Raw genomic sequence first — 27,136 nt, 5'->3', positions numbered from 1 at the left:
GTCCACAATTAAAATCCTTGAAGGTCGTGACTACGGCAACAAACCATTTAGATTTACTATTCCAGGATTGGAATGTAGTCTAGGTGTAATATTATCTGCTGCCCGTTCATGGGGCTCTTAGAAATCTTTACATACTGCATTGTATGTTTACATCGGGTAAGATAGGGAGCGGTGCAGGGATCCATTTTTGAGGCTCATCGTGGGCTAAAAACATGGCTGTTCTGTGAACGGAAGTTAGTGGTATGTGGCTGTTCGACGATCTGATCATATGTGACGTCTTTCTTTGGTTGATGGACTACTATATGAGAAACTGGGCTTTGTGGGTAGCTATGACTTGAAGATGAGTGCTCTGTTATCGGTGTATGTCTATAGTTTCGTGGTACTAAAAATAATTGGTGGTTAATTTGGAAATCTTGAAATTGTGGTGCAGTGGGTGTTATATTTTTATTGTCTTGTGAGGTATCGTCGGTAACTGTTGCGGTTGATAATTTTTTGTTATGTTCGCTTATTTGAGCTTCTAAAAGAATTTTATCAATTGAGATTGGAAAACATTCAAAAATTTGTGCAAATATTCCACGCTTGCTTGTTTGTTTACTTGTGTGTGTATTGCGCATGTGTTATATGTTTGTTTTAGTAATGAGAAACGAAATTTCAAAAAGTTGAACATTGCGTATAAGATATTTAATCTTTCTAGGTTTTTAGGTTAACAGAACTAAATATAATTATTGGGGAAATATCTTTTGGACGATGTTTTTAGCCGTTTAAATACATAGAGTCCTTTATATCCTTAAAGTGTCCGCTGTAGTCTTGTGCGTAGATGTCAGAAAATCCTGCAAGTTTTCTCAAATATTGATCTTTTGATTGTCTTTGGATTGTGTCAATTTTCGTGAGGAGTTCTTGAAATTGTTGTGTACGGATGTCATGTTGTTTGTCTGATCTTGAAAATATAGATATGAATTGTAGATCTGTATTTGGATTACGGGCAAAAGCTTTAATGATTTCTGGTGAAAACTTCTTTAATAGTGGCTTAAGAGTAGGATATGAGTGATGACATAGTTTTTATCTTCATCTGGATTTAGCTGTGCAACATCGTGGCTATTTTCAGATCCACATGGTACGGCAGTATTCCAAAAACACGTGAGTCCGGAAAGTGTATCTACAAAAACTACTTTATTTTTATAGAATTTGGGGACTCTTTTGTAACATCGTTTATCTTCAAAATAATTTAACAATGATGTTTTTAGTACATGTGTAATACCATAGTATATTTCCTTTGTATTCGATAAAACTTGACCTGTTTCCTAAAAATAAATATACTGCACCAGGTATTTTTAGTACTGCTAAAGCAAGTGATTGTAGGATTTGTGTTCGTTCGAATCTTATATTTGCAGGCGACTTCAGGTTCGGTATATATTTGAAAACGTGTTAATTTATTTTCTATTCCGTCGATATTTTTGTATTGTTGATCGATTTGTCTTATTTTGTCTGGGTTGATTTGTTCAATCAGGATTGATTTAATGAAAATCTTTTTGATGAACTTTTATTATTCTTGCGTGAATCTTTGAAACTTGAAATGTGGTACATGTGTCTTCAGAGAACCAAACAAGGGTTGCTTGTGTGCGTGTGGTGGGATCGCAATATCCTTGGTCGTTTTTGCATGGTATGCGTATTCCTTGATATAATATTATGCATCTTTCAAATCTCGTGTTAGTTGTAGTTTTTCTAAGTGAATTTTCCAATCAAAAAACATTATTTTTTGATTTCATTTTTTTGTGTCTGCTTTGAAATTTGAAAGTTTATTTTTTCCAATGTGTGGTATCCAAATTTATCGTGTAAATCATATGTTAAATGTCCGTGCATGCCGTGGAATGGGTATTTATTGTCTAATTTTTTATGTCCTAGATATCTTTCTAGCTCGGCTTGATGTGTTGAGTCTTGAAATACTTGAAAATTGACTAATTTTCGATTTTGTTTACTTTATTTGTGGCTAATTTTAATCGTCTTAGTTCAATTTTACAATCGTCAAGGTTTTGATGTAGAAATTTTTCAAAATTGATTTGATAGAAAGATTTGTGATCGATTCTATTTTTGTTTCCATTTGAGACTTGAGAACAATGTACTTTTTCTCTGAAAATTTTGCTGTGAATTTATATCCTGTTAAGGTTGTAGCTCGAGCTTTCGAGTAAAATGTTGCTACTATGTTTGTTGTTTCTATTTCTTATGGTTCTGATTGGCATTGATTTATTTGCTTTATTGCATATTTGTGTAGTGTTCTTTGGTCATTTTTGTCTCAATCGTAATGCGTAACCAATAAGTCTTGTGGTCCTGTTTGGGGAGGGTGAAGATTTTTATGTGATTTTGGTTCTTAAAGAACAAAAGGAAAGAGGATGGGAAGAGAATTTATTATTAAAAGATACATGTGTATGATAGTCCTGAATATGGATTATAGATTGTTATGTATCCAAGTGTCTTGTTTGTGTATATATCGTATTAATAGATAAGCACTGTTGTTATTTATGGGGGAGTTAAAGATTGAGCTGCTATGTTGGTGCGGCTGAGATAGAGGGTGAGGTACTCAAAACTTTAGTTTTACTGTAGTTTTAATTTTGAGTGTCAAATTGTCTTGTGTCAGATTTTGTATGTTATATTACTGTATGTCTTTGTGATTACCGTGTCTGTATTGTAATACGTTGAGTGCTCAATTGTGTAATCTTTGGCTGTCAAGATGTTGACCAAATAAGGGAGAGTGTGCTACGATTGTTTTCCAATCTAATCGTAGAAGTATTTTTTTACCTAAGTGTTCTCAATATCTATCGTCTAAATTTGTAATGGAAATGGTGTGGTTGGAATTTGACTTATTGTTGAAGGTGTTGGAGGTAGTGATAGGGTTTCTGGTAGTGACAAAAAGTTATCTGATGAGATATCTTTTGGGTCATTTACCAAGTTTGGTTCACGTTGTGTGAAAAGCTGTGTCATCCAATGTGGGAGACGTTGTGTTGATGTTGGGGGATTAAATGGATTTAAACGAAATTGTTCGGATATGGGGGTTAACCCTTAATAATCTGATAGGATAATTGGATGTTTTTTTTGTGAAGTCTTTCGTAATGGTGAAGGGGTACTTTGAATTGAAGAATTTGAATGGTCTAGAGGATTTGGGGATGGTGATGAGGGTATATTGAAATGAACTCTGAGTGTTGGCCTAAGACGTTGGTGTTGTTGGGAGTTCTCGGAATGTCGTCTCCGGTGGGAATTGTTATGTTGCTTGTTGATTAGTAATTTTGAATTTTTGTAATTATTTTACTTTAAGATGTAAAATCTGTGTTATTTATAATATTCTTCTATGAAAATGATCAAAATAATTGTTGCCAAGGCAAAGGTAATTTTTGCATATGTCATACATCTACTTATTTTTAAATTTAGTGAGACTAAAAAGGTTAAAAAGATTGCTAAAATAAAAGTTATATCTTTCTTCGAAAACAGATGTCTTAACCTTTAGACACTTTTTGAAATATCCTACCTGAGGAGGTGGTCAAGGCTTTTTGAGAAGTCGAGGTAGGCTTTGGTTAGGGAATGGAAACATACGAAAAAGCTGCAAAACGTTTTGAAGAGGAGGAGGAAAGCTTCGAGGGCATCTACAATGAAAAACATTCTAAATTGAAAAAAGATTGAAAAAATTTAGAAAAAAAATGAAAATCTTGTCTTGAGGAGTCGAACTGATTGAGACGGAAGCATTTGAAGAATGATTCATTTCGTCGAATTATTTTTTTTTCCGAGTTGTAAAGTGTGGTCGGATTGTTTATTGATTTTTGACAAGTGGGTTGGGTATGGGCAATTTTTAATTTAGGCAAGTGTGGAGGTATAGGAATTAGTTTGCTAGTTTTTTTTTTTTTTATGAGATGATTGGTGGTGTTTAGGATTTATATGTACTTTAGGCTGAATGATTATGTCTGATTCTTGGTTTAGGCTTATTGAATATTTTTCTTTGGGGGAAATTCGGAGTGTAAGTGGAGACAATATTGTTGATTTTTGTACTGGTTGATAGGGAAAGGTTATAACACTTGGGTTGTATTTATTTCAGTTGTCAAATATGAACATGTTGCTTATTATTGACCTGGAGTTATTTTAGTTATAGTTCCAGATATGTTCTAAGTAAGCAATGTGTCGGCTAATGAAGTAGTGTCAAAATGGGGTGATGTTGAGCTAGTATCGGATTGGCTGAAATTGAACTAGACATTCAAGAGTGGTAGCTCGAAATATGAAAAGAAGATAACATTTTCAAGTTCTAAATTGTATAAAACGTTAAATTAATTGGAGAGGGGCTTTTAAAATTCATTTTTTTGAATATTTTAGATTGTGGAACAAAAATTTTGCTAATCTTTGCGTGGTTGATTTTGGAGTCGTGATGATTGTCGTTGTGGTGGTTTTTCTTTTGGTTCTTGTGGTATAACTTTTCTTGTAAATTTTGATTAAGTCTTTGATTTCGAGGTGTCGATTTATTTTTGTTATCAAATGAATTCGGTGTGGAATTTTTTGTTTATTTGTTACTTGAGTTGAAAAATTGTGTTGAAGAATTTAGGTTAGGTTTTTGTTGATTTTGTGCATCTGAGTAGTCATGGACACTTTTTAGACCTGTATATGCGTGTTAATTGGTTAAGTCGCAAAGAGCGTGTTCTTTTGTGTTAAATGGCAAAAGATTATTTCGTTGTGAACCATTTTTTTATTTGAGTCAATAAGCTTATATGTTCCATTGGTGGGTTTGTCAATAATTTGAAACGGTCCTTTTCGGATTGGCTGTAATTTTTTATATGATCCTTTTTGTGTCATAAAATTTGGTACTAATACATAAATATGTACCAATTTTGAAAATCGTGGCTGGTGTAAATCGTGAACTTATTTGTGATTGAACAATTTGCTTTTGCAGTAGTTTTTTAGCTATTTTCTGGTAATCTTCATTGTGTTTTTTACTTCTGCTCAAAATCTAATCGGTATATTATCCGGAGGTTAATTTTAGGATCTGTCGATAATGAAAATGATCTTCAATATGATGTGTAATAGTAGATTGTAACAAATTGATTCTTTACTAGGTTGACAATAACCTTGTGTGTTTTTGGATGATATTGCTGTAAGTTTTTTGGTTTTTGGTGGTTTATGGTTAAAATCCAATTCATAAGGGGATAGTCCTAGTGTTATTGTTGTTTGTGAGTTGTGGGCTAAGGGAAATAATTTTACGTCTGTTGATCATTCTGTAAATTTTGTACCGCTTCCATTTACTATACATCTGAGATATCCCTGTAGTGAACGATTCATGGTTGAGTTGATAAATTTTTTGAAGTTTCGAAGATGTGTTTTTTTTCCTAAAATTGTAGTATCTGCTTTTACAGGTTTTGTTTTGTGTTTGAGCCAATATTTAAATTGGTCGAAAATTGAATAATTGGGTCAAGATTTTGATATTTTTGTTTAAAAACCTAAGGTTATTTTTGAGGGTATCATTTATCGTTATTTTTAGAGGGTCATTCAGATTGTATGAAAACTTGACTTACTGTGTATTTCGATTCTAGGTCTGGAGGTCCTGATAAACTTATAATATTGGTTAAGTTTTCTCCTTTTCTATTAAGGCAAATAGATTTGTCTTATACACTTTTTGGTTTAATGGTTTTTGTTGTGTTTTGTTTTTGATTCATGCTGAATAAGGTAGTGGCTTAAATGTAGAATTTTCTAATAAATCGACTTCATAATGGTTGTTTTGGCAATCTAGATATAGTGGGAAATGTTGTAAATTATTTGTTTGTACATATTCAAAGCCAGTTTTTACTGCATATTTGCATTCTAATCGTGGTGAAATTTCGTCTTTTGCAAGAAAAGACTTTATATTTTGTGGTATTGCCCCTGTTGTTTTCCTTGTTATTAATTCTGGTGTTGTGTTTTGACTGAGTGTATCTGGTAAAGCAAGATTTTTCCTGAAGTCCAAACTAAATGTAAGTTCTATAATCCAATTTATAATTTTGTGTTTTGGATTTGATTTTTGTGTAAATAAGAAAGTTATAGATTTATGATCTGTAAATAAAACTTTTTGATGTTTTGATGCGAGGATTGAAAATTCATATTCTGTGAGAGAATTTATTATAGCTGTAGATTCTCCCATAAGTGTGTAGAGTCTAAGTTCTGCTTCTGTAAATAGTCTTGAATTTGCTGAGATAAGATTCAATTTATTTGTTCTGTTATGTGATTGTGATATTTGTTCTGTTATGTGATTGTGATTGTGAAAGCATCATTGCATAAAATGGTTGGTCTGGGTCTGGCATCAATTTTGATAATCAATCGGTAAGAAATGTTTTAGTTTCCTCAAATCATTTTTGGTGTTCTGTTGTCCATTCAAAATTATTTTACTGTCTAAGAATATTGTGAATAGTCTTAGGTATAATTGCAATTTATATACATATTTACTTTAAAACAATTAGCGTTTCAAGACTTTCTTGGATTTTCTTCTTGGTTGATAGTGGTTGAAGTTTTATTATTGCGTATATGCGAGACTTTAATGGAGTGATCTTGTTTCCTTCGATAATATGTCGAAGGATTTTAACACGGGTGAGAAAGAAATGGGAATTATCCGGGGCTGCTTTCATGTTTTCCTTAAGTAGTATATAATGACATTTGTCCAATATTTTCATTTTTTGTTTGCGATTGCATGAAAACCTTGTCTAAATAGGTTATGACATTTTTGCTTAGTATGAGTGGTCGGAATTTTTTTTTCATGAATGCTGAAAAAGCTGCTGGTCCGATGGAGATCCCATAGAACAATCTATTGAATTCGTATTGCTGATTTCCAATAACTAATTGTGTTAAGCGTCGTGATTGTTCATCTAGTGGCATTTGATTACAAGCGCTGTTCATATTAACTGAAGTAAGGTACTGTCCGTTTTTTTTCTCAAGAAGATTACTTGAATTGTTCTATGGACCAATTGCATTTATATTCGTCGATGAGTGACTTTAGGTACCTTGCATCTAGTACAATTTTAAAAAATTCTCCTTTAGCGAAAATAATAACGGGATTTGTGAATGTGTTTCCCTTTGGCTGTTCTTCTTTGTTGACTGGAAAAACGATTTTATTTTGTTCTAAGATATCAAGTAGTCTATTAACTGTATTCAGTAAGTGAATTGGAACTTCACTTGCTAGTTGTTTTTTGAAAACTGAGTCAGGTTTTAATGGCAACTGTAATGGTGAATTCCTTTTTCTAACACCAAATTTAGATGTAGCATAAACCATTGATTATTTAAGTAGTAGTTCTGCTAGATGTTCAAATTCTTGCTGTGATTTGCGAGTGTTGAAAATTGAACATCGTAAGGAAATTCTGCTGTTCTGTGGTATTATTTGAATTTTGGAATATCGGTTTAAAATAAGGTGTTTTTGTAACACAATCTGCGTTTCGTTTTGAATCACTAGTTATAATAAAAATTGTTAAATCTTCCATAAGAATTGTTGACTGACTTATATCTAATAATTTTAAAATAATGTTTAGTCTATATGCTATGTCTATAGTTAGAGAAGATGTTGCATTTGTTTCACAAAATCCAAATAGTCTTTTTACGAGAAGTGTTACTTAAATGAGTAATAGTTGTAGGCTTGTAGTGGGATGATATCTGAACTTGTATTTTTTGCGTATTTGATAGAAAAAAAATGTTTCTCAAAAAAAAATTGAATTGGTTTTAATTCAAATTCTGACAATTATAGTCGTTGTTCATTTTGATCATTATTGTAATGATGTACATTACTTATTGAGAAGTTATTTACATATCCTGATAATGGCTTCCGGTGTTTTCGTTTTTGGTTGTATATGGGCTAGAAGTCAGAAGAAATTTCTTTGTTTATTTTATTAAAGTTGTTTGTCTAAACTATGAAAGAATGTTAGTGATTTGTCATTTGTTCTTGTGTATTTATCATTTATAAGTAATTTAGTTTTTAGAATTTTAATAGTGGGTATATATTTAGTTTAAAAAATGGAATTCCAACGATATTATGTTTTATGTCTGTGATATGAAATATTTACTTAAAAGGTTTGTTTAATACTTTGTTTTGTTCCATTGTTCAAGTGGGAACGAGAAATAATTGGATTTTTCCATAGTTTGTTAAACTTTAAACTTGATAAATTTGGATGTAGAAAATGTATTTCATTCCAAATGGGAACGTTTATGGTGTTTGATTCTGCTTCTGACTCTATTAAAAAATCAATTTCAGGGTCTGGTGACTGAAATTTTTTTTTGGACTTTCAAAGAAAATGCAAGTGTCTAAATTTTTTCTTTAGGTGATTGTATTTTATTTGATGTTTTTTGATATATGTTATTCGTAATTAAAATTTGAGTTCTTGTTAGTGTAGTCAGTCCTTTTTTGTGTAATTTTTTGTTCATCAGAATTTTTTAAAAATTTTGGGATTTTGATAATGATTCGATTCAAATGGTACTTCCTATTCATTTTCAATGTGAAGCACGTTTATTGAAAGCGTGTTTTCTTTTTCGCTCTCGTCATCTGTGGATGCACAATTTATGTGATTTAGCTGTAATTCTGAACATTCTGTATTATTTGTTCAGTTTTTTCAGTTGATTGTACTTGATTTATCCGTCTTTGGTGTTTAGGTGTACTGCTACTTTAATTTTGCTGTGAGTTTTGCTAATGTGTATTATTTCTGTGGTGTGACTGCGAAAAACTTCTTTGTCTATTTAAGTAATTATAGTTTCGATTTCTAGGTTTATCTCGTGATCTATTGTAGTTGTTGTTATAGTTTGATCTGTTGTTTCAATGGTTTTGTGATCTATTGTCTGAGTTTTGTCTAATTTTTTATTTGAGCAATTCCTGTTTCAATTATATGAAGAGTTTCTGGATCGATCGTTTGATTATTATCTCTTTCGGTAAATTGAATTGGAACAATTTCTATTGTAGTTCGAGTAAATACTTCTGTTTGAGTTGGATCATAAGTAATTATTTCGATTTTGATTAATTTAAGTATATGATCTGATGTATGTGTTTTGCGGAAAATTTTGTGAATTTCTTCGACTTGGAGATCTTCCGCGATAATTATTTCGACAAGGTGATTGTTGTCTGAAATTCTAATAAATTTCTGGTAGTAATTTTCCTGAAATATTTTTACTACGAATTTTCACGGTTCGTAGGTTTTGATCTTTTTTCATGTATTGATAAAAAGGTCTGTTTGGTTCTCTATATTTTTGTGGTTTTCTGATTCTTGCATGATCGCATGGTTTTCTGATTTCTTTTTTCATGTATCGACAAAAAATGTCGACCAAAATAATCTACATGTTCTGAATAAAATGTTCAGTTGTTATGTTTTTATTTTGTTGGAAAAGGGGACATTTTCTCTGCGATCCGCTGTGGCTCGTTGCTTATCGTACTGAGTGAGAAAAATGTTGTGGTACTCCTTGATTGTAGTTTTGTGCCTGTGATTTATTTTGGCTGCTTTTTTAGGGAGGTTTTGCTATGTTATTAATTGCAAAAAAAAAGTTGTAATTATGATCTGAAAACTTACTTCTATTAGATGTTCTCTGTTTGTTTGTTTGTCGTGATGTCGTTACTGTTGTAAATGTCTAATAATCCACTTGTCGTAGGTTTTGATCTTTTTTCATGTATTGATAAAAAAGTCTGTTTGGTTCTCTATATTTTTGTGGTTTGTCCTGATTGTCTTGCTTTTTCTACATTCAGCAATAGTTAGACCAATTTTGGAATGAGTGTTTACCTTAAAAGTTGGGTTTTTTCTCGTAGATATTTAATATCTGAGTAGTTTTTTCAGCTAGTTCAGTGTCGGAATCTAGTATTGAATTTAATTGTGAAGTGCTTGTATGGATGTTATTTACATAATGTAATTTTAAATTTTTTGTTTCTTCCAAATTCATTGTGATTTCAGCTTGTTCTAGTTGGTCTACTAGTTTTCGGAAGTCTATGTTATGTTCTCGAATTGATGATGGATGTGATGCACTCTTTTTAATTATTGAGTAGGTGTATTAAGCGAGTATGCTTTTCCTACCAATGTTTCGATTCTTACGGCAAGTTGTTTTATTGTTTCGTATTGTCTACTGTTTTCATTACAAAATACTCTTTGATGTTGTTTATTTCGTTCGAAGTCGAGCATTTTAAAAATGCTTGTGTGAAACGTTTCCAGTCTGATTTAAAAATTTTTGGTAAAACTGGAAATTATTTTTGGGCTGCGCCATCTAGTGTGGTTTGGATTAGACCTGTGCATCTATGTATCCAAATTTGATAAAGTGGCGTTTTTACTGGTTCAGGTCCTATTTTTAAAAATAAGTTAGCTGTAACTGCTTTTAAATAATCTTTGACTGACTATTCAGGATCTGTTCCTGTGAATACCATCAGTGGTTTATTTGAAGATATGGACGATCCACCCACAAGGCCTGGATTCATTGTCATTTGAAGTGATTCTTCGTTGTTTGTTACTTGAGAAAAGTTTGTAAGTTCGGTCTTTGTAATTTTGTGTTGTTGTAAATAATAAGGCAATGGTATTTAATTTTGCATTTGTGTTGATTGGTAACTTTGTGTATTTATTGGATTTGTGATTGAAAATTATTATTTTTGTATGATGCTGAGTTTTGTCTTGGATGAAATGTTTGTCTTGGTTGTCGTGTTTGTTCATTTTGTGTATATGGTTAAAAAATAGCTGGTTGATAAATAGGATCTAATTGACCGATTTTTCAGTTATTGTTTTGTTGGTTTGTAGTAAACCGCTGCTGTTTTCGACCAAAATAATCTACATGTTCTGAATAAAATGTTCAGTTGTTATGTTTTTATTTTGTTGAAAAAGGGGACATTTTCTCTGCGATCCGCTGTGGCTCGTTGCTTATCGTACTGAGTGAGAAAATTGTTGTGGTACTCCTTGATTGTAGTTTTGTGCCTGTGATTTATTTTGGCTGCTTTTTTAGGGAGGTTTTGCTATGTTATTAATTGCAAAAAAAAGTTGTAATTATGATCTGAAAACTTACTTCTATTAGATGTTCTCTGTTTGTTTGTTTGTCGTGATGTCGTTACTGTTGTAAATGTCTAATAATCCACTTGTCTTAGGTTTTGATCTTTTTTCATGTATTGATAAAAAAGTCTGTTTGGTTCTCTATATTTTTGTGGTTTGTCCTGATTGTCTTGTTTTTTCTACATTCAGCAATAGTTAGACCAATTTTGGAATGAGTGTTTACCTTAAAAGTTTGGTTTTTTCTCGTAGATATTTAGATTAGTTCAGTGTCGGAATCTAGTATTGAATTTAATTGTGAAGTGCTTGTATGGATGTTATTTACATAATGTAATTTTAAATTTTTTTTTTCTTCCAAATTCATTGTGATTTCAGCTTGTGAGTATTTTGGAGCAACGGAAGGTTTTACTGTTGGTTGTATAGTTGTTTGTGGAAATGCGGTTTTTTTATTTTGTGGTGTTGTAATTGTAGGATGATTAGGAGAAATGCTTTGTTGTGTTGTTGTTGGCATTGTATCGACAATTTCCTCATTAACAAATTGTGGTGGAGTTTGAATATCTTCTTATGTAGGATTTCTTGTTGCATTTAAATTTTCTTGTGTATTAATGAATTTGGAGTTTACACTAATATTTGCTGTTCTTTCAGTGAACATTGCATTGTAATTTAAAGGTGTTGCATCAATAGTAACTGGTGTTTTTCCTTATCTACGGATAATAGCCATTGCTGCACTTGAAGTATCAAATGTTATATCAATGAACGATGAATGACGCCAATCAGGGTCACAAACAATATCTGTTTCATCTGCTAACACAGTTTCGTCGTCTGAGCTTGGTCGTCGTCTGAGCTTGGTCGAGCGTGGTCGAAAACTCTTTCTTGAATTTGAATGGACTTTGAAGTCAATGTTATGGACAAAACAAACAATTATAAACCATGCTAATGTTTTTGTAGATGGTGTTTGGCATTTTGTAAAATTTCAATATTAATGAGATTTTCACTGGTTGTATCTAAAAATTTTGAGAAAATATTCAGTTCATGTCTTATAGTTGAGTGTCGGAATGTTTGAAGCGGTGATACATTTTGTGTTTCTTTCAATTCTCATATTGATATGTAGCTGTAAATAAGTGAAAAGACATCATTTGTAAAAATTGAAATTGCCCTTTGTGAATTTCTAAATCTAAATCAACTTTTTGTATTTGAAATGTAAGGTGGTTTGGTTTTGGAGAAACGATTTCTATAGTAAATATACCATAGTCTGATGTTGTTTTATATTTTCCTTTAAGGTAACTGTCAAGAATTTGCAGTTTCCTTCTTTTTAGGTAATTTCTTGTTTACATGGAATGTAACCGTTTCCAAACAAAATAACAATTAAAATGTGACAAAATTTTTTCTTGTCCTCGAGCGGAATAACTTTCTGGTTGTACAAAAAATGAGAGTATTAAGTTATCGTCGAAGTTTTTGTTGTATTCAATCACTTTTTTTTTCTAAAAAAACTGTTAATGTGTAACTTTCGTTATGTCTTACTAGTTGATTCCAATTATATAGACGTACTGGTTTATTACTGTATGATTTTTTAATTACCGTTTTCCTTTACTCCGACGTTTTAGGTCGTTAGACACCGACAAAAAAATTTGGTTGGGAGAACAAAACTACTCTGATTTGATCCAAGGGGGGCCATGATGATCAGAAATTAAGGAACTTAATTTAATCTAAAATGAACATTTAGATTCAAGGAAAGCCGTGATGATATGTTTTTTAAGTAAAAATGATTCAAGAGAAAACAAGGATAAACCTTGACAAATTTTTATCAGAGTTTAAGTTTAGGAATGTTTGAGTTTAGGGTTTGAGTAATAATAATTTTTTGATTGATGCTGTTATGTTTTAGATAATGAAGCTGAGATGAAGAAAAGACTATGTGTGTAAACTAGTGAAACCAAGAATAAACTTTTATACTAACTAATTTTGTACTTTTTTTATTAAACACAAATTTTTATTTAAAAATTTTAATTTACTTCTGATTTTGGGGTGAACAACTTGTGCTCTTTTTTGGTTGTTATTGTTTGAATACTAGGTTTAGCACCATTTGAGTTGAAAAATGTTAAGTTAATGAATGATGAATGAGACTAATCAGGGTCCCAAACCTTATCTGTTTCATCTGCTATTACAGTTTTGTCGCCTGAGCTTTGTGGTCGAAAACTCTTTCTAGAATGTGCTTTGAAATCAATGTTATGGACGAAATAAACAATTATAAACCATGCTAAGGTTTTGTGTAGATCGTGTTGGTTTTTTGTGAAATTTCAAAATGAATGAAATTTTCACGGATTGTATCTAAAACTTTTGGGAAAATATTCAATTCATGTCTTACAGTTGAGTGTCGGGATGTTTAAAGCGGTGATACATTTTGTGTTTCTTTCAGTGCTAATACTGATATGTAGCTGTAAATAAGTGAAAAGACATCATGTGTAAAAACTGAAATTGCCCTTTGTGAATTTCTAAAACTATATCAACTTTTTTTTGTATTTGAATTGTAGGGTGGTTTGGTTTTGGTGAAAAGATTTCTCTAGTATATACCATAGTCTGATGTTATTTTACATTTTCCTGTAAGGTAGTTGTCAAGATTTTGCAGTTTCATTTTTTTAAGGGAAATTCTTGTTTACATGGGATGTAACCTTTTTCAAACAAAATTACAATGAAATGTGACAAAGTTTTTCTTGTCCTCGAGCGGGATAATTTTCTGGTTGTATAAAAACTGAGAGTATTAAGTTATCGTCGAACTTTTTGTCGTATTTGATCATTTTTTAATCTAAAAAACTGTTAATGTGTAACTTTCAATATGTCTTATTAGTTGATTCCAATTATATAGACGTACTGGTTTTTTACTGTATGATTTTTAGTTCAGCGTTTTCCTTTACTTGACGATGGTGGTGATATAGCTTCTAAGTCACTTACATATTTTTGATTTTCTAGCGGTTTCTGCATGTTTCTCGAATCTTTTAAATCCTGAAGTTCCTGTATCGTGTTTGTATCTGATTCTGAGACTGCGTTTTGTCTTTTTGCAAATCTTCTTTTGATAATTTGTTTTTATTTTAATGTATTTTTCTTCTTACGTGTTTGTCTTTTTGATCTGATATATCCTATTGTTTGTTTGTGAGGTGCAATAGCAGGATCGTACCTTTCGTTTTCAATTAAAAAGTTATCTAATTTGAGTGTTTGTTTACTGCCTAGATTGTCTCTTGACATAAGTTTTAGGATGAGGAATGCAATCACTTGGGGGTTAGCAATTCTATCGTCTCAAACTGTTAGTTCTTACGGTTTTTGTGTGGTTATCTTAATTTGGGGCATATATTACCGAAATTGAGGGGTTGGAGAGAAAGTATATCAATTCGTGAGAAATATTTTTTCTTTTCGTGACTATGTTTTAATATATGATAGGCTTGCTTAATCTTACCTAGGAATTGTGATTGGTGATCAGGGGATGGAGAATAGTAAATCAATCCACAAGGATCAGGTATAATTAGGTAGATCGTTCGATGCTATTTTATGACTTCCAAAGTTTTAAGAATTTTAACCTGAATATCTAAGAGGAGGGCTCAAGTGAAGGATGACTAACCGAAGTTCTTCACTGTCTATCTTAAGTAAATTGGTTAGTTTTTTCAAAAAACTCTTTTAATCCTGGGTCTTTTGTGAGGTTTGAGAGTGAATCGACGTTTTAGGTCGTTGGACGCTTACAAAAAAATTTGGTTAGGAGAACGAAATTGTTCTGATTTGATCCAAGGGAGGCCATGATGTTCAAAATTTGAGGAAAATAATTTAATTTAATTTGGAAACTAAGATCCAAGGAAAGCCGTGATTATCTGTTTTTAAAACAAAAGTGATTCAAGAGAAAACAAGGATAAGCCTTGACAAGTTTTATATAAAAAATTAAGTTTGGGAAAGTTTGAGTTTAGGGTTTGAGTAATAATAGTTTTTACGATTGATGCTGTTATGTTTTAGATAACGAAGCTGGTATGAAGAACAGATGATGTGTGCAAACTAGTGAAACCAACAATAAAAGTTTAAACTAACTAATTTTTTTATTATTTATTAAACATAAATTTTTATTTAAAAGGTTTAATTTACTGCTGATTTTGGGGGGAACGACTTTTGCTCTTTTTATCGGTCGTTATTGTTTGACTATTAGGTTTAGCACCATTTGAGTTGAAGAGTTTTTCTTTGCATTGTTTTATGTCAATAAATGAAAAACTAAATTTATTGCTTAAAGCTTTCTAAATACAAAAAATTCTTCTACCGGTGTTCGTTTCACTAGCATATGGTGAATTGAACGGTTCCTTCCTAATCGTTGTTCACGCCTTGTTCTCGGTCTTCTTGCAAAATCTGGTGTTTCTCGTATTGTTGGGAATATGAGTGTAGATCTATTGAGTCGTACAGACATTTGTATTAAATTCTTTATTCCATCTAACATTTTTGCGATTTGCAATTATCTAATTCTACTTTTAATTGTCTATTTCTAGGTTAGTTAAGGTCTTTTTCGAGACTTATTGTCGCACCAGATAGGTTTTGACCTTTTTCTCGTACTTATCGAAAAATTCAGATAAAGTACACTGTCTGTTCGTCCATAAGGTACACCATCTTATTTTCGGCTATATAGATTCATGCATGTTCTTAGTCTAATACCAATCTTATTCTTACTCTTATATCTCGTAGTCCCATTAGATCAAATGTGTATACTGGTTTTTGCGTATTAGTTCTTGAAGTTTTATCCAGAAGGAGAACAACTGTAGTCTAAGTTTTCTTTAAAATGTTCTGGTGCTGAAACTACAAGTAGTTTCAGCACTTATAAATAAGTGTCAGTGTTGGAGATGAAATATGATTGGTTGGTAGTAATATTTTATAAGGATAGCGATTTTATATTTATGTCCAATTATAAATACTAGTTTAGAATTGGTTTTCACTATCCGGGCACAACTGTGAAAGTTACAATCAATTATTGATCAATCTCCCCTATTTATAGTTTTCTTTCGGGGTAGAATGAAAAAAAAATCGATCTCCGATCTGCCCGTCTCTATTATTCGAAAACTCCCGACTACCCTTCGAAACAACAATGACACCGGACGACACCAACCGACAAGGAAACTACAATCAAAATTAAAAAAAAAATTAAAAATCTCAGAAAAAGAAGAAATTAAAACGAAATTATGAAAAATTTTTTAATGGAAAGCATTGCGCAGTTGATTTAAGATACTTGAGTCGAATATTTAATAGAGCGTAATTCTGTAGAATCAATAAAATTTTGAAGGTGGCGTTTAATTATACCGAAAAACTAGGGAAAGGGAGAAAACAGTCAAACTGAAATTGTTTAAAGACTTTTGCGAATAATATTGGGTTGAAATGCAGAAAAACTCGGTAAAAAAAGCTTGATATTTTTGATTTCATTGGGTGAAAGAAATGCCAAGGTTGGCACATGCACTCGATATTTACTACTGATTTTTCTGTGAGAATTCATTCGCTTTTCTACTGTTGTAAGATAGCAGAGTGTAACCCTGCATTTAGGCAACTAAGCGAAATGACAATAGTATCCATTTGGGGGAACCTTGATTTCAAAATTTGTATAAACTATACTAAAACTTAAGAAAGTGAACAAAATGATTCGTCGTTTCATCAAGAAAAGGCTAAGACCAAAAACACCTTATCTAACTTTTAAAACTTCGAAAGAGCAAGAAAAATTCAATATAAAGAAATAGTGTCTTTTTGAATTGCGTAATTGATTTTTTTGGCTGAATTTAACTATTCTCTATCAGTGTAAAAATTACGCGCCATATCTTAACTCTATGTGCAGAATCTCTACTGATGAAGTGTTAGTTGCTTTATAGTTAAAGCCAAGTTGTTAGGAAAATTGGTGACCAATTTAAATGGTCAAAAAACAATTCTCTTAGATTAACTAAATTTTTTTATTCTGTTTTTCCCCGCAACGAGCGCCTATGGATTTCAATTGATTATAATGGACCGAGACAAAAATAATCCATTATAATCCATTACAGATGTAATATTCAGACCACGAACTCGATTATATTGCCTTTATAATCGATTATTTTTGAACAAGAAAAACCCATTATAGTCCATAATAACTGATTATGTTCCATTATTTTTGTCACCAAAATCGATTACTTTTGCCAAGATAATCCATTATACTCGATTATTTTTGTACTAGAAATCCATTATAATCCATTATAAATGTTTATAATCTTTTTCATTTTTAGAACTAAATTCAATTGTTTCTGCAAAATGTTGCTGATTTTGCGAGAAAATTGCAAAATGTACGCCAAGTCTTTTACTAAATGCAATGTCTCAACGTCATCCGTGCTTTTTAACCCCCTCCCCAAAAAAGGGGTGGGTTAAACTGTTGGGGGTGGTGTTGGTATAAGCTGGGGGCTGAGCGGTAAACTGGGGGGGGGGGCGGTTGTGGTTAAAAAACAGTAAAATGAAGTGTTAAACTGCAATGAATTTAAAAAGTAGAGCCAAAAGATTTATAAAACGTAATGCTTAGCAACTGAATTAAATAGAAGATGAGATAACTTTGAAAAAAATATATATAAATTTTATAAATAACCCCTCGAAAAAATCCATTAAAATTGATTATAATCGATTATAATGGATTTTATTGGCATAAAAAATATTAGGATTAAAATCCATTTTTAATAGATTATAATCAATTAATTTGTAATTTTATAGATACTGGCAATATTATGACAATATAATTGATTATGTTCCATGGGCACTCGGTGCGGTTCGTGCTCAAATGAAAAAAAAACAATCATTTCAAAAGTCAAATTTAGGCAATAACTATAGAAATGGAGGTTTTTATTAATCATAATAATAACTTTATGATAATTATAATAAATTTACTCTCAAACCAGAAACTTATAACCACACATTATATGAAACTGTACGTTTACAATCTGGTTCGGGTTGTGAGATTTCCAAAACTGCATCAGCTTGCCGGGTGGTATCTCCAATAATGCGGAGAGTTTCGACGCAGATTTCAAAGACAAGGGATTCGTTTTTTGATATGAATCCATTCAGGGGGTCTTGCAATTTTTTCCATTGGACCAAATCAGGTTTGATTATACCGACATTAGTACTCTTGTAAAGAAGAAATCGGACTTTAATATTTTTGACGGGATTAGAACTAAGAAGAACCATTTGAAATTTTATTTCTATTTCAGCATCTCTAGTTAGTGTGTTCGCGAGATCATAATAAAAAGTGCTTTTTACCCATTCTTCTCCGTCGGTCAAAACTTTTTCAATTGCTATATGGAACAGAAAACCACAGATGTGAATTTTATCTGAGCATAGAACTTTGTTTTCAACATCTTTGACATGAGCGATGCATAGTGTAAACTTGATGTTTTTCAGGGAATTCCTGTCTGTGCCAATCGTTTCAACCCAGTCAGTGTCAAATAGCTCTCTCAGATCATTGGACAATGTTTTTTGTCCATTCACAAATTGTGCAATTGAGGTTTTGTATTCCTTAAGTTGATCAAGTTTTAACTTTTTGTCTTCCAGCATCTCAATCTCGAGAACCGTTTCGGATAAAACGCTGTCGATATCATCCAGCAGAGGCATTAGTTTTTCCGCCTTTTCGCGATAATGTTTAGCAATCCCTCCGATTTCACTCAAAACTTCCCGTATTCCGTACAGTGGTTTCAGATCGGATACCTTGACGTTCAGCACAGTGTTGCAAACCGCACATTTTGTCGCTTTTCCTTTGTTATGCTTCAAAGTATTCAAACATGACTTTGGAGGTCCGCAATACGAATGCCCACACATAAGAGCATGAATGTTGCTGATGTTTTCTAGACATATCGGGCATTCCATTTGTATCGCTTCCGTTCGGCAACTTCCCTGAAAAATTAATAACTATCACCTTTTCATGGTTTTTAATGTGCTATTAAACAAAAAATGACACCTAGCACAGTTTTTTGTCATCTTTTGCAACATGAAACTGCTGCGTAGTCGTAGCTAAATTGAGAATCCGTGGCAACCATTGGAAACCTGACGGGACAAAAATATAAAATACAAAAACCAGTCAGTTCTTACCTGCAGAGTTCATGTGATAGATTTTTTTGATCAATAAACGGACTTCAGATTCTATATATTGACGCGAAAGTGAACAAAAGAAGGTAGCGTTATGATTTCAAAGATTTCGGTTGCTCGAACACGAAAAAAACTTGCTCTCACAATGTTTTCTTTGCGTATGTTCAGTGTATGACTACGAAAAATATGAGCATATAATCATAACTATTTCGGCAGACCTTTGTGATAGAGTTTCTTACCAGCAAACTATTTTAGAAAAAGATATTATAAAGCAAAATGAAAAAAAATGAATTCAAAGACAGTGTTTGCTCAAAGTCCAAAACTTAAATGATCTCAACGTCTGTTGATTTTACGACCACCAAGCTACAAAAACCATACCACATTGTTGAAAACAGCAAAATGGTTTACTCTAATAATGTACTTTGAGATATGTTTTTTAAAATGCCAGCTCTGCCAAAAACTATTTATTTGAGCATTATTTGAGCATATATCATTTAATGCAAACAGAAGTTTTTTATTGTTTGTTACCAAGTTATGATCAAGAATGCAGAAACTGTTCATGTTTCATAGTTAAATTGTTTCACTGATGGTTTTTTATGGTTTGGTTTTTTATTGAAGCTGTTTTTCGTTTATGTTCAGTTTGTGATCAAGATTGCGGAAAAACCACTTTTTGGAAACTACAAAAAAAAATTTTTCTAATAGATTAACTTTGAGGTATGTTACTTAATTTGCCAGCTCTACAAAACACCAGTTTTAAATTGTGTTTTAATTTATGCAATCTAAAATTGTTTTTATTTGGTTTTTGGGCTTATTTTTGTTTGAGAATAAGCGCAAAAAGAAAAAACATAATGTGTATACATGAAATGTAATGCTTACCGCTTGTAGTTTTTTCTTATCAATAAATTATAATTTGTTCAAAAGTATAACTTTAAATACATAACTTTTTGTAAAACTTTTTCAAATGTATAACTTTTTTTTATTGAAAACGATGTTAAAAAATCGATTACAAATTTAGAGTTTTTATGAAGATTTTCGCAATCTTAGTTTCTTCGCAATCTTGGGTTCTTCGAAAAAGTTTGCAATCTTAGTTTCTTCAAGAGCAGACTCTTTAACAAAAACTTGACAAGTCGGTCAATATTTTAGCAAGTGCTCATTAGACTACTGAGCGCCTCGAATATATACCGTAAAACCGTTGTCAAGGCCATGGCTACAAAGAGACCGATGAAAGTTTCTGCTGTTTCAAATTTCCAACAAATCATTTCAGAAGCGCACGTATAAATTCTTGCGAGATCAATAAATTAATGACAGAAGATGGTGGGTTATTGACAGTGCTTGAGTATGCAAGTTTTTTTAACAAGTAACTGCATATTGTTCAGCATAGGATTTTAAGGATAGTTTTTTCATTTTTTCATTTTGAAAACATATAGTTGGGCAAGATAAAACAGTAGGTTAGATCGTCTTGATAATCCTCTTGAATGAACCAGGCCAAATCGTGCAAAAATGCAAGCAATCGTAAAACCTTAGAGTCGTTCAAAAGTTTGTCCAAGGAAGGTTTACAAATACCAATCAAGCCAGCATAAGATCCCATTTGAACAAAAAGGTCGTAGTTAGAGTTATTAGAGTTAACAAATAACAGAAACAATGAATCTAGAAACCAGTTTAGTCGGTTAGATTTGTCAGATATTTTTTAAGGGCATATTCAAAGAAAGCTTGCACAAAACTTTTATATTTTGTTTCGTAGAAGTGCACCAAATGATTGGTTGAAGTCTAACAAAATTATTCTTTAAAAAAATAAATTGTATCTTTTCTTTGATACATTATTTGCCCTCTCGAGAAACACGACATTGTTTTCCTCTCTTTTTTTTCTGTGAATGAAAACCCTCTAATTTACAAATGTTCAAAAATTATGTCTTCCTTACACCCTACTCCTTCGGATTTTTTTGTTCAAATTTTGACAAATTTGTTAATGATAAGTTTTTGCCTAGATTATCACTGCATTTTCTCAATCAAATATAGCTCAGGTTGAAGAAACATTTTCTGCTGTCAAGAGTTAGGCTACGCTGCTAAGTTTACGGCAATTTTTTTAAAAGACAAAATGAAATATTTTCAACTTTTTTTCACTTTAAAAGATTTTTGAAAACTTTTTTAGGTATAATTTTACTTTTCACAGCAAACTTCCCTTGTATCGACCTGCACATCTTCAGTCTGCAGTCTGCAATGCGGATATACAAAATTTTTCAATAAAAAAAGAAAAAACCTAAGCTAGTTGAAGCAGAATGTCTTCCTTAATTTAAAAAGGTAAGCCTTCGACTCAAGTTGTGGAGAAATTATGTAGTTCATAACCATATCCCCTGGCCCATGTATATTATATTTTGATTTTAGCTGGTGGAGTCCTAAAGTATTTTTGCTATATATTCCATTGAAACTTTTTTCCACATGGATTTTAAATTAGAACCATCTGTAGCAAACGCAAAGTTTTTGCTCTCCATGTTTCTTCATTTCGACAACAACTTGAAAGTATGAAAAATAACAGCACTGACGTATATAGGCAAAACTAAAACTGAGTTTATCAGCGCCAAAATATAATGATAATTGAAAATTTTGAATTCCTTTAGTGCTGTTAGTGCGGCTAACTATGCGTCTGTTTTTATAATGTAGTGATTTCATAGAAAAGTTTTTGGGTCAGTTTTTAGCAAAATGTTATTTAAAGCTATGAAAACCATTCAACCCTAAAAAATAAAACTTCGACTAAATAAGTCTTGTTTTGGTTTTGCTTAAATTTGTTTATTGGCCGTAGTTGATGAAATTTCTTTCTGTTCAGCCTAAATTTTTTGCAATAAGTTATGATAAATTGAATTGTTCACAAAAATGTTCAGTTGGAAGATAATTGTTCAAATGCTCATTTTCCGCAGTTGCAAAATAATCGTGAAAGCTTATGAAAGAAAAAGAATTGTTCGAATTATGAGGAAAAATTTTACCACTTATTCTGTAAACCCTGAATTCAAACGTTATTTGAGTTTTTTCCGACGGTCCTGATTGTCATAGAAATATTTTGGTGCCGCGACTCGGGAGTAGATGTGAAAAAAGGCAATTTTAGCGGAAAAAGGGCTATTTGTCTGGTGAAAAGACAAGTTTCGTCAGAAAAAGAGGTGATTATTGAGAAAAACTTAGGGTTTTCCCAAAGAAAAGTTGATAAAGTAAGTTTTACGTTATCTTGGAATTATCAACCCAGAAAAGAGTACTCACAGGACTTATCTTCTATGACACATACGTATCCAGTGAGAAGTGATTGTCAGAAAAACAGAGTGAGAATCCGGACAAAGTCCTCGACAACTGGACGCTGACTCACATCGGAGATCAACATTACCAAGAGAAGAAAAACAGTCAAAAAAATGTAAGAACGTTAAATTTTAGTCTCCTTTCATTGGTGTAAATTTTTGTGCAATGAATTTTGAGTACACCCTATTTCTTGAATACTTGTTAATATAAGCTGAACAAAAATTAAAAAGTCAAGAAAAAACAGCCGAAGAGCTTCAAGGGAAGTAGAAAATGTTTTGAATAACTCGGAAAATTTTTGATCCAATTTTCATTTTTTTTTGCGCAGAACGTAGTAAAACACCAAAGTGTTGGATAAGTATGTTCTAAAAAAACCAAACATTGTTGCCTCGCCCCGAATTTCCTTCTGTTGAGTGAGCTGTTTAAGCCGATTTCTTAACTCAGGTTTTACTCCTAGGGGTTGTCTGAAATTTATAACAGTTCACTCAACTCGGCCTTACTAGTATCGATTTTTCGAATCGTTCCCATAGCAAAACGTCGCGTATGGACCCCAAAAACGTTCTGCCAAAGTCACTGCCCGTTCTTCACCGTAGTTGTGTGTGTGTGTGGTTTGGATTGATTTCTTACCTCGCGTTTTGCTCCTAGGGGTTATCTGATTTTCAGATCAATACACTTAACTTGTCCACTTCCGTTCGTGCACGTTTACGTTTCAGTCCGTAAGCGAACCGCTTTTGCCCAAAATCTTTGGGTGTGCAGTAACGTGCACACATAGAAGTAATAGTACAAACCATACAAAATCTTTGTCATGCTATAATTTTTTCTGAGAGTCTAAAACTTACCTTAAAATAGCTTACTGTAGCATTCTCTACAACTATATTGGTTTTCAATTTAGGAGCAAGCTCTCTTTTTTATGGAATACAAAATCAACCCCGAAAGCTGAGAGATAGATTGCGAAGAAGTTGTTTAGCCATAAAAGGACCTTCTTTAAATCCTTTTGCAAAAAAATCAAAGTGCAGTTTGTTTCACACAATAACCCACACTCAGCTTCACGGACCGATATTGTTAAATCAGCAATTCTATAAGTAAGCACAAAAGAAAAACTTCTTAAGGTTAAGTTTAAGCTAGTAGGCCAGATAAAGTTGCTCATAACACTTCTTCCCTTCAGGCAGAATTTTTTCCGAGTTGATTACACTGTGCTATTTTTTTCCTCGGGTTTCGCTCCCAGGAGCTTTCTGACGCTCAGTGTAGTCACTTGGTGTACGATGGCTGCCTACCCGTCTTTGCTCACCGCGAACGTTCCCTCGTCTCCGCCAGCAATGGAGCCCGATCTTGCCGATAAGATCAACCATCTCACGCTAGCTAGAACCAAGCTTGAAAAAGAGTTAGATATAAACCATGAGTGCACACTTGAGGACATTGAAAAGAAAGATCGCACTGTTAAAATCAAAAAATGGCTTCAAAGTTGTAAAGGAAGCTCGGAAAAAATTATCTCCAAAAATGAAGAAATCCTCTTTTTAACCTCACGAGAATCGACGAAGCAGCCTTGGAACATTGGTTACAGCTTGTAACACACAGTAGCGATAAAAATCCTTTCTAAAACCCGACAGTATCTTGACAACAAACAGACTCTCCGCCACTTTGAAAGTTTTAATTCACGAAAATCTGCAACCACATCACTAAAAAGTCATGCGGAATCATCTAAGTATTTGTCTGCGTCAGTGACTTCTAGCCAAAAAAGAGCTGAAAATTGTCACATCGAGCCGCGAAGAAATAAAGAGACAAATTGAAGCTAAATTTCGCTTGAAACAGCAGAAAAACCTATTAGAACTGGAAGAGTTGGCCAAAGAAAATTGAGTTAAATTAGCCGAAGCTACCCTAACTGAAAATGCAATTCTTGAAGAACTGAAAGAGAAGTCAATTTCGATAGACTTGCCGGAGTAGAGTCTTGCCGGAAGTAAAAGGACAGAAAGCTGGGTGAACAAAACAACCGAAGAAATTCAGTCTGCACATAATACCAAACCGTCACCGAGTGCTGCTGGTTTCAAACCGTTCCGCGTTAACCCAGTTAACTAATCTTTCCAACCGGCGATATCTGTCTCGACTAGTCAATTGAATGAAGATAATTCCAATATCAAATATATTTTTCAATCTAGATCTGAAAAAAAATTAATCAAAAATGACACCAATACATCTTCTGCAAACGTCTTATAAATCTACTCTGCTACCCATTGGTTTCCTTCGAACCGCGCAAACTAGCCATAGTCAAACTCCAGCTCAACCGTTGTCTAAAGTCAAAATTAAAAACGTGCCAGACTCGACTTTAGATCATACGAACTCGAACTTTTTGTTAACTATGGGTGGAACCGTGTTCTATCAGCCGGAGTCTGAGTACGAATTTCCGGATCCTCAAGTAGGCGGTTTCAATTATTGTAACTTTAATGAAAACCATCACGTTGATCGAAAAAAGCCGCCCTATCCCCCAATTACCGAACAAAATCTCTATTTATCGAAAAATTTGCGCTGAGAATATTACCATGAACTGAAAAGATGCGCTACCAGAATGGAAACTGTCTCAAAAAAGCGGTGATCTTTTATGTTGGCTTGAATGGTTCGGCCAGTTTGTAAGCGCTGTCGACTTCGCCCGTTTGAGTGATGACGTCACGTTGACATATTTGGAAACTGTTGTGAGTAGGAAACTCAAAATGCCATCGCTGTTTTTGTGTATTCCAGTGTTATGCATGAACATGCCTTGAAAACTCTTATTCGGAAATTTGGCCAGCCATAAACGGTAGCTAAAGCTCATCTTGACAAACTAAATTATTTTCCACCATTGAAGATGCATAATTCCGACAGCATTATAAGTTTTGCTTCCACCATCTCAAATCTTGTTGTGTGTTTAAGTCACTCCCTTATACTCAAGATTTGGTAGGTGTTGCTTTGTTGAACCAAGTATTAGGTAAACTGCCACACGACATGAAGAAATAACGGGCTCATCACACAGTAAAAAGAAGATTTTACGAAACCTCCTTGCTCCATTTACATGACTGGCTGGCAGAAAAGGCAGAGGCGCATGAGTGATTGCGCGCTAAAACTCCCAAGATTCGAAATCCGGAAAATCAAGCCAACACTGGCTCTTGTAAAACAGCAACAAAAAGTTCGTCGTCTAATTCAAAGATGTCTGACAAAAAACCCTATCAACAGTATCCGCCCTGAGTTTTTTGCAACGGCTAACATGCCATTAGGTCATGTAGCGTCTACAAAGAGAAACCTCCTACTCAAAGAGCAAAGTTTACTGCCGAGCAGAAATTGCTTTCCTCCTGTCTGCAATCGAACCATACTTTTCGAAGATGCCCAAAATCTAGAAAGTGCAACAAGCCTGATTGCTACAGCACTAACAATGCGCTCATTCACCGAGCATACCCCGCGGGGTGTATAAAAATATACCCCGCGAAAGACTCAACAAAGTCACCAGCTGAGGGAAAAACTTTTTCGCATTCCGCTAGTCAGGAAGTGGGAACAGTTAAAGGTACTCGCACCACCTCCGTTCTCCATGTTAAAGGTTTGCTTCAAATCGTTGAATTGAAATTGCTCAACTTGTTGGAAAACTTAATGTGCCCGGTGGAAAATTGAGCCTCACAGTCAGTGGAATTATTAATTTCGGGTGTTATTGAATCCAATTCATACAGTATCCACGCACGACCTTCTGTGATGACAGATTTAAACTTGGGGTCTGATACTATCATTGTCAGTGAACTTATAAAAGTTTATCCTCATTTAATTCCAGTGCCTTCCTTAAGGTATCAATACTCTGACGTGGAATTAATCTTAGGCCACAAATGTTTTCAAGCCATCCGAACATTAGAAATTCACGGCGAGAAAAGCCGAAACTCGCCGTTTGCGGTACGCTTACCTATCGGTTGGGTTCACATTGGTCCTGGACCATCATCTTTAGATTTGCAATCTCACTGTTTCAAGTTTAGTGTTGAAGACAATTCTCTTATAGAGCAAGTCAAAAGTTGGTATGAACTTGAGTCCTAAGGTACTTATAAATCAGCCGCTCGCGTTCAGCATCAGACAAGCAAGCTCTAAAAACGTTTGAATCGACTATTTCGCATGACGGAACTCGATATTTCGTTGGTATGCTTCGCGTCGATAAGGATGTAAAGTTGCCAAACAGCTACTACTCCGCGTTTGACCAGCTCAAGTCTTTGGAGAAGCGGCTCGGAAAAGAAAGATCCTAACCTGAAAAAATTTTACGCAAAAATTATTCAGGACGATTTCGAAATGGGATATATCGTTCCTATTGAATACAATGAGTTGAACATGAGCACCGACCGCGAGTGGTATTTACCCCATCATCCAGTGGCTAACCCAAATAAACATGATAAGGTGAGCTGAGTTTTAAACGATGCTTACAAATTTCATGGTGTACCAGTCCCTTGAACCTGTCACTTTAGTGGGGCCCAATCTGCTGCAGAGCTTGTTGAGAGTGCTCCTTTAGTTCAGACAACATAATTTTGCAGTATTGGCAGACATTGAAGGAATGTTCCCTCAAGTAGTGGTCATTCTAGCTGACCAGCGGTCGTTGCGTTTTTTGTGGCGGCAGTACCCCACAAGTGAGCCAAATGATTTTCATTACACTCGTCACATCTTCAGCGTTCGTGACTACCCCATTTATGCAAATTTGGCGCTCTAACAAACCACGAGAGATAATTACGCCAAGTTTCCAGCTTTTTCATCTGCTGTCCTAGATATTTTTTTAATGAAAGGTTTCTTCGGTTCTCTCGCAG

This window comes from Symsagittifera roscoffensis, chromosome 3 (genome assembly GCF_963678635.1).
Source record: "Symsagittifera roscoffensis chromosome 3, txSymRosc1.1, whole genome shotgun sequence".
Lineage (NCBI taxonomy): Eukaryota > Metazoa > Xenacoelomorpha > Acoela > Convolutidae > Symsagittifera > Symsagittifera roscoffensis.
This window is presented reverse-complemented; position numbering follows the sequence as displayed.